Source organism: Chlamydotis macqueenii, chromosome 1 (assembly GCF_036417535.1).
Source record: "Chlamydotis macqueenii isolate bChlMac1 chromosome 1, bChlMac1.mat, whole genome shotgun sequence".
NCBI classification, from domain to species: Eukaryota; Metazoa; Chordata; class Aves; order Otidiformes; family Otididae; genus Chlamydotis; species Chlamydotis macqueenii.
Window position 1 is genome coordinate 38918156 of NC_141556.1, and position 8720 is coordinate 38926875.

Consider the following 8720-nt stretch of genomic DNA (forward strand, 5'->3'; position numbering starts at 1 on the left):
TTGACACAGGCTTTTAAATTTTTTGTTGTCATTGTTGAACTCTAAAAAGTTCAATTCAGGAGCCAAAGTGGCCGACTGGCACGCAGAAATGCAGTCCTGTCTGCTAAAAAGCCTGTGGTTAGGATGCAAGGCCTACAAAAATGGAAACCGAGATTTCCATTCTCCAGCAGAGATGGAACTTTATAAACAATAGGAGAAGTCTGTGGCTGTGCTATAGGGGAGGAATGGGGTAAAAAAATACTCTTAACGATATACTGCGTTTCCTGGGATTGCTGTAGGATGCTTTAGTCGTTGCCCCTTTATGCTGGGGGTTATGTGCGTTCAAACCATATCGTCAAGAATGCAATATCCAATTGGTAACGGAAACCTCCAGTGGGACTGCCTGCCTGTAGGGATGCAGATCTAGAAATGAGATCTGATAACGTGGGGGCTTATCGCCTGGTGGGAACCCAGACCCCCAGAGGAACACAGTGCAATGATTGGAAGATGAATTTAGACAGATGAAGTTAGACAAATGCAGTCTGAAGTAAAACTTAAATTGCTAACTGTGAGGGACAACCAAACATTGAAACAGGGAACCACATAGCCACTCTTTGGCTTAGGATATTTAAGATGAGAGCAGATAGTGGGACAAAAGATGACTTTCAGGAAGAATTCACATGACTGGGACATACAGAGTTGGGGCTGAGCGACTGCTGGTCACTCAGGTCTCCCCTGGGCATCTGTGAAACTTTCTGTCCAGTCCCTTCTGCCATGGGCCATCAAGGGAACAAGATTGCTTGCAGCACCCCCACAGCCTCTGCAGCTCTGCAGGAAGGCAGTGATTTGTCTCAAATCCATGGCTCCCAGTTTCTGCATTTGGGGTTCAGGAGGGAGTCGTCCTCCCAGGCATCAGTGACTGGACAGTGCCAGAAACTGTCCAGCAGCTGAGCTGGACAAACTGGGTCCACCTCCCCTACGGAGCCTTGCAAGGTCCAGTGGATGGGTTTTGGCCACATAGAATCATAGAATGGTTAGGGTTGGAAGGGACCTTCAAAGGTCATCTAGTCCAACCCCCCTGCAAGGAGCAGGGACATCCCTGACTAGGTCAGGTTGCTCAGAGCCTCATCCAGCCTGGCCTTGAACGTTTCCAGAGATGGGGCCTCCACCACCTTTCTGGATTCAGGATTAAGAATATTTTCCTCTTCTCATTAGAATGGGAGGGGAGAGCGTTCTCCATGAAGTGCAATTTGCCTGCTTGATTCAAGCAACTGTATTTCACTTAATCAGATTCCAGCCATCTCTCTTAGCACTTTACTTGATGCCCTTGGCTCTGAAGAGAAACTCCTCACGTTAGCTTGGGAGGCACTGGATGCCTGCAGCTTTTTCTTTCTGCCTCTGAAATGGGGCAAAGAAAAGTGGGACTGTTACAGCAATTTCAGGCTTTGGTGCCTTGCCCTGCCTTGTCTGTGATGCACTGTGTTTTAGCTTCCTGCTAAGCAAATGCTTTATTGAATATTTATTGTTGAGTTCATATAGGCACTTCAGGGTAATACAATTTAATGTCCTAAAATATACATAGGTCAGATTAGGTGATTTAAGAACCCTTTAGACTATATGAAGCTATGAAAGAGAGCTGTGTGTCTGTCTGATTAGATTTCACAACATAGCAAACACAGATTTAAACCTGCAATGGCATTTTTTTTTCTCAGAACAATTGTGACCACTTTGGTACAGCCCCCTCCCCAGCGGGAAGTTTTGGCATAAAGCCTTGCGCTGGGTCTGGTTCTTGCACAATGGTCCCAAGCCCTTGGTTCACGGGCAGCATGTTGACTGAGAGTCCTTCCAACATTACTCATGGTCACAGGAAATTAAAAAGCTAAAACTGAGACGGACAGGAAGAGCAAAGGATAGTGATGCCCCCCAGCACATTCCTGCCTGAGCGCTGTTTTGGCCAGGGCTGCAGAAGGACAGAAAGTGTTAGATTAGACACCACAAGCATTGGTGTCATGAAAACTTTCCTATTAATTGTGTTACCCTTAACTTCGTTAGCAGATATAGGGCTAGGCTTTCTACTGATATGGATTTGCAAGTTTTGAGGACATAACACAAGTTATACCCATTTTATGCCTGCAGAGAGTTTGGCTCATATTCATGACACTGCTTTTCCTCTTATTCAGTGTTTGTTCCCTCTCTGAAACTTTCTCAAGCACAGGCTGAAATGTGAGTTATATATTACTCCACTTTTGCTAAGATCATCAGAAGCCTTTAGGCATAAACACCTAAAATTAAAAGATTTTTTCCCGCCCCCATTAATATTGAGCCCAATTGTAAATGGGATTTTTGGCTGACTGAGAATTTCAGGATGCATTAGGATTTGCAGACAAACCACAGTAAAAAATAACAGCCATCGGTGTTTCCTAACTGACCATGAATGGCACATTACATAATGTATAAATAAATAGCGCCTCTGCGCAGACCTACCCCTTGTTATTGTATCACCTTATTTCTTGGTTTGTGGCACAGTAGAGAAAGCCAGCCAGAGAGATTTGAGTTAAGCCAACGACAAAAGCACACTAAGCACACGCTATAGCCACTGACCTGCTATTTTGATTCGGCAATCCAAGCCTGAAGGCAAATCCTGGACCCTTCCTCTTCCTCAGACGTCCCAAACAAAGTCCCCTTCAGGTCTGCAATAGTCACCTTGCTCTTCCCTTAACCTGAAGCAAGGGGTTGCTGCTGCTGAGCCCCAGGAGGAGTGGACTGACAAGAACAGGGGTTAAAATGTCTTTCCACTTCTGGAAGTCTGTTTTTGCCAAGTACTCTGTCCTGTCAGTTACAGACGGAACAAACGCAAGCAGCAGCAGCAAGCAGCAGCTGCTGATCTTGCTCTTTTCTAGTCTATAATTATAACGCCACTTGCCATCGGAAGGACCCCTTTCATTTGAATGAAGAATCTTGCGAAGGTTTGGCTGGCACTTCCAGTTTTCTACATTTTATTTCCCATCCCCTAAATAGGACAGACAAGAAGGGAGCATTTTTCTCTTGAGACTTTCTCCGGAAAAAAAGTGACCTCTTTGAGCCAGTCCTGCAAAGACACATCAGTGAATAGCACTGACTACATCTCAATGGGAAGACCAGAGACAACCCCACCAAACTTGGCACTGTGCCTCAGCCACACCTCCACTCCACCCTGGAGCACACCTTCACCACATTGCTGATTCAAATTGGGAAATCAGGGCTTCAGGGTACACTGCAGAAATCACCCGTCTCTCCAAATAGGCAGAGATGCTGTTACCAAAAGTCCCATCAGACTCAATGAACCTATTCATGGTGGTACATTTCAGCACGGGAAAGCCTTTCTGCGACTGGAGTATCTGCACAGGACTTCCTCCCTTTCTCTCTGTAAAAATAGAGGAACTCTGTCTTTTATGACCCACGGCACTAAGAGGGAGCTGTAAAAGGTGATAGACTGTGAAAGCCCAGGAGATGTCATATAATGTTGCCATAAATCTCTATGGAGATTGAAATAACGCAACTGTGAAGTAAATAAAAAAAAACTGCAGGGGGATTCAGCAAGTAAGATTTATAGATTTAATACATTTTATGATGAAAGGTTTTTTTCCCCCTGCCTTATTTCCATGAAGCTATTTGAGACCACTTATTTAATTAAAACACTCTTGGAAAGAAAATGAGTTGCTGCCACTGTTTGCCTTTCTTCTCTTTGGCAATGGCAGAAGGAAGACACTTCGATGTCAAAGCAGGCAAGACATTAGACTGTGGCATGTGTGTGTCAGGCAGTGGCCTGTGGCAAAAGATGACAAATCATTTTAGCATTCAGTGACTTGGCATGAAGAAACATACCGCCCGATCCTATTACAGTCACTGCCCTCTGCAAGGAAAACTCCTAACAACAGGGATATTTTAAGGTCACTGGTAAAATAATTACTTAGACCTAAAACATTATTCTTTGCTAAGTATAATCGTTCTCTGGGCTTGCTGAGCAGTAAATAATAGCACTTCTGTGTGTCAGACAGTGGATATCAGGTGGTTTTCCTGGCAGCTCTTTGGTCTTCCTGCAGATTGAAGCAGCTGAGATTGCTCCACTGGCTTGGATCTGTTTTGCAGAAGGCATGAGATTTAGAGCTCCTGTACGCTCATAGGCAGAAATAAATACAGGCTTCCAGCTATGTAGCTCCATTGTGACCGGTTCTGTAGGAAAAACTCCTCTTTTTAGCACAAAGGTGCCCCTAAGTCCTTGCTGGATTTTTTCCAAAGACAGGCAACGTTTTCATCTCTCCTCCATTTCCTCCCTCCCCAAGAGAAGCAGACTTGATGGAAGCCCTTGCTAACAGAGGCTGCTGCATGGCCACACTGCACCCTCGGACTTGGCTGGGCACATCCTTTCCCAGCTAACGGCCCTCCCTTTTTAAACTCTCCAGAGCCGTAGGTTGCTTGGATTCACCTGAATGTGGGAGGAAGGGGGAAGAGAGAGTGATAGCTTGTAACTGCTACCGCAACGTCCCCAGTTAATGAACTTACCACCTTTTCCAGGCAATGCCAATACTAGTATTAGCACGAGTGAGTAGAGACCTTTACTGTAAATTTTAAGGCAGTCTTACATTTTGATTCAGCTCTTCAGTTTATCTTTATATCGATAATTCAAGTCCACAACATTAACAACACATTTGTGGTGGGCTCCAAAAGCTCATTTATTACAGAAGGGCTGTGAAAACCACCACAATAATGTCTGTGGCTCCGTAAGGACTAGCTACAGAGCTCTGCAAAAGCCCTGTTTTTCCAAGACATTAGAAACTGCTTCCTGCTTTAGAGGCAGAGGATAAAGATGGAGCTTCAGGAGGGAAAAAACAGCATCAAATGCTTTTCCTGGTCTCTGACAAAAGTGTCAGCTAAGGCTAAGGACTGAGAAAATATTGGATAATGACAGTCACGCTCCTTTGCTTCTGGGTGATGTTGACACAGCTGTGACAGTCCTGCTGTATAAGAAACGCCTGCTGAAGATTTGAGAGGGCTGATGGCTCCTTGCTGTGCACAGGACATCGCTGCAATGAGCACTCAGCTAAGCAGAGCTGTAGGGAGGCATCGGGGCAAAGGGAGGCCTGTGGCATCTGTTCCTCTGCCCCTCCACCATTTGGCTGCAGTCTCATGGGGGTGTTACAGCACCGGGGATGGAGAGACATTGGGCAAAACTGTCCCACGTCTTCCTTCTCATTCCCCCATGGCCATGGGCCATGGCCACTACATGCCAGTGTCCAGAGATAACATGTCTGCAGTGGCAGGGTGCCCAGCAGCCTCTCTGAGGAGAAGAGATGGAGCTGGCAGGCAGAAGGACAAAGGGAGCAGTTTTACGGACACTGCTGGTCGCCTGTCCTCCTCCCGAGTAACAGCAGTGACCAGCTGAGGTTGGGTGATGTTGCTCCCTTATGGCAAATCACCCTCCAGAGCAGGGCTCTTTTATGGAGCCTCCCTCCAACTTGCCTAGCCATAAACCCCTGTTGCTGCATGCTGCTGATTGCTGATGAGCTTTTAACAAGGTTGAGATAGACATGCTGTGTTGTGCCAGTAGGTATTAGCCGGGCAATGCAGCCCTGGGCAATTTGACAGGAAAGGGACACAGGTTTTAGAAAAAATGAAATAGAATCATTCAGGTTGCAAAAGACCTCTACAAGCATCAAGTCCAACTGTCAACCCAACACCACCATGCCTACTAAACCATGTCCTCAAGTGCCACATCTACATGTTTTTTGAACACTTCCAGAGATGGCGACTCCACCACTTTCCTGGGCAGCTGTTCCAATGCTTGACCACTCTTTCAGTAAAGACATTTTTCCTAATATCCAATCTAAACCTCCCCTGCTGCAACTTGAGGCTATTTCCTCTCACCCTATCGCTAGTTACTTAGAAGAAGAGACCAGCACCCACCTCACTACAACCTCCTTTCAGGTAGGCAGAGAGTTGTAAGGTCTCCCCTCAGCCTCCTCTTCTCTAGACTAAGCAACCCCAGTTCCCTTAGCCGCTCCTCATAAGATTTTTTTCTCCAGACCCTTCACCAGCTTTGTCGCCCTTCTCTGGACAAGCTCCAGCAATTCAATGTCCTTCTTGTACTGAGGGGCCCAAAACTGAACACAGTATTCGAGGTGCGGCCTCACCAGTGCCGAGTACAGGGGCACAATCGCTTTCCTACTCCTGCTGGCCACATCATTTTCTGGAGCATTAGCTGCCTGGAGTTATTAAGGAACGAGTCTGGATTAGTTCCCAGAGATTCAAGAGGAATAATTTTTGAAAGAATTCTGATTATTTCTTCCAAGCTGGTATGGTAAAGAGTACAAACAAACACTGAGCTTGGGAGTAGACTGAAGAACAGAGAGACCTGCAGTCTGTGACCTGTTATTAAGAACTGGAACTCCTCTCTCATACTTGCTCATAACCCTCTCTTTCTGCCAAGTTTGTTGAATGAACTAATCTACACTACAAAGAGCCACTTGAGCAATCTGAGTGATCTCCTAGCACTTAAATACACTATTTAGTGAAGAAGTGCATTCAAAGAGGGTACCAAGTGATTAACTGGCTAATAGACAGCTGATGTGTACAATATAATAGAAGAAGTAAATAAATACGTATTTTTGAAGGGAAAAAAGAGAAAAATTTCTGTAAGGATTTGTCTTTGTATTTTCTCTCCTCTGCTGTGTGACTGTTTCTACCATAAGATGTATGGATAATTATGAACATTTATTAGATTTTTAAACATAACTGAGTCCACTGCAGCAAATGAAGTTTTACAGCAAATTCTTAAAATCTCATTATAATGAGCAAGTACGTGGAAACTGTTGCCAGAATTCCAGTAGACAAGAATTTGATAGATCTCATCTACAAAAATAGTTTTCAGAAGTTCCTCTGTATATGCAGCTCTACTAATGATCACTGCTAATGGTGTATTTTGCATGCATGTTCTCTTGATGTGCTTTGGACACATACCAGTCACACAGAGACAAAAACATTTTAGCGCTGTGTAACTAAACAGGTTTCTGCTAATATCATCCACGGATGTTGAACAAGACAGTGCAGTGCAACAGATGGTAGAAATCCATCAAATACAAGTTATTTCATTTATTTGTGCTTCCTGCTCCTCTTTTCTCTAGATTTTTGTGCCCATTAGTACTGGAAGAGACTCTAATTCATATTGTGTGCTAGTGAAGCTTCAAGCAAACAACAACGGATAATGCCAATATCCAAAGAAATGCCATAATAACTAGGGTAACATGTGGTCTGAACAACATGAAAGAATTTTCCTATTGAAAAGAAGTGAATAATTAAAATGCTGGGAAGAGGGCAATATTAAAGAAGCTGCTGTCAGATTTTCTCAGATGAGTATATATTGAGTTTTGCTTTGCTTTCCTACTTACTGTCACTTACTGCTGGAATTCTTGTATTAAATAAATGAGTAAATTAACATAAAATGTCCTCTGCCCATAGAATGAACATGTAGAGAGCTGCTGTGATATCTTAAAGTCTCTTTCATGAGAGAAATTGCAATAATTAAAAGTTAATCTACTGAGAGAGATACCACCGTACTTAGCATTGCTCAGTGTGGGTTGTGGAAATATACTTTAAAGGAGGCTCTTTTATCTCTGGAAGTCACATGGTAGAATACTTCAGAGGATTACAAATGAATTTGTCTGCTGGATAAAGCCTGCTGTCCTGACAGATTAATTCTCTGAGTACTGTAAAACTGTATTCAGAAACACTTTGCTTTGCAACTTCCTTGTAATGAAATAAACATCATTTGTTACGTGGTAGTGCTGCGTTTGGTATTAGAAATATTATTATTACTGTGACTGTTATCAGATTCAACAATCCTTTTATTGCCGGAAGGTTCAAACACACAAAATTAAACACATGTCACAGCACAGGAGTTGTCAGGAAGATGGGATCAACAAAGCAATCAAGAATAAGGTGACTGTGAACTGGGCTCAAAAGCCAACACCTGGATTGACTGGGACAGCTTTCTCTTGACCTAAGACCTGCTTCTCCAAAGTGCTGCTCATCTTGTTCATCTGAAACGGGCTGGGTGGGTTAGTTAATAAATGCAAACATAGATCCAGCTTAAGTGAAAGCTAAATGGTCAGAAGGGCAATGGCAGAAGAAGAGATGCTTGATTTTGCTCTAAGGACTGGCTCTTCTGAAGTCAGTGTCATCCTGCTTCGCAAGACGACCAGGGTTTCAAAACTTCTCGCACGATGTCAAGCATTCGATAATAGATAATTTCCTTGCTTGCCTAAAAATGCAGCTGATTGCACAGCCATTTGCATAATCATCCTTTTGTACGTGGGATCCCGCAAACCTCTAACTTATTTTCTTTTTTAATGAAGAAATTACGTTAATAGATTTCTGTATTGTAGCAGACATTAAAGAATATTGATGGTTGATAGTCTGTGCTTTATAATGTATATTAATGTCTCTTGCACTTCCTAGGGAGTTAGATTTGAGAAAGAGGGATCTTTTCTCACATCAGAATGTTTCTAAGAATACCAAAAGTATTTATTCGTATTAGAGTTAATAATGCATCTTTGTTTGTACAACAGACATGCGTGTGCTCTCAGTCCAGATTTTTGAGGTATCACTGGCAACATCATAAACTCATGTTCTTTATGGGTTACGAGGCTAGGTTTTCAGTGGGTGCTGTTACATCTTTGAGAGTACCAAATGTTAACTCTTGTTCT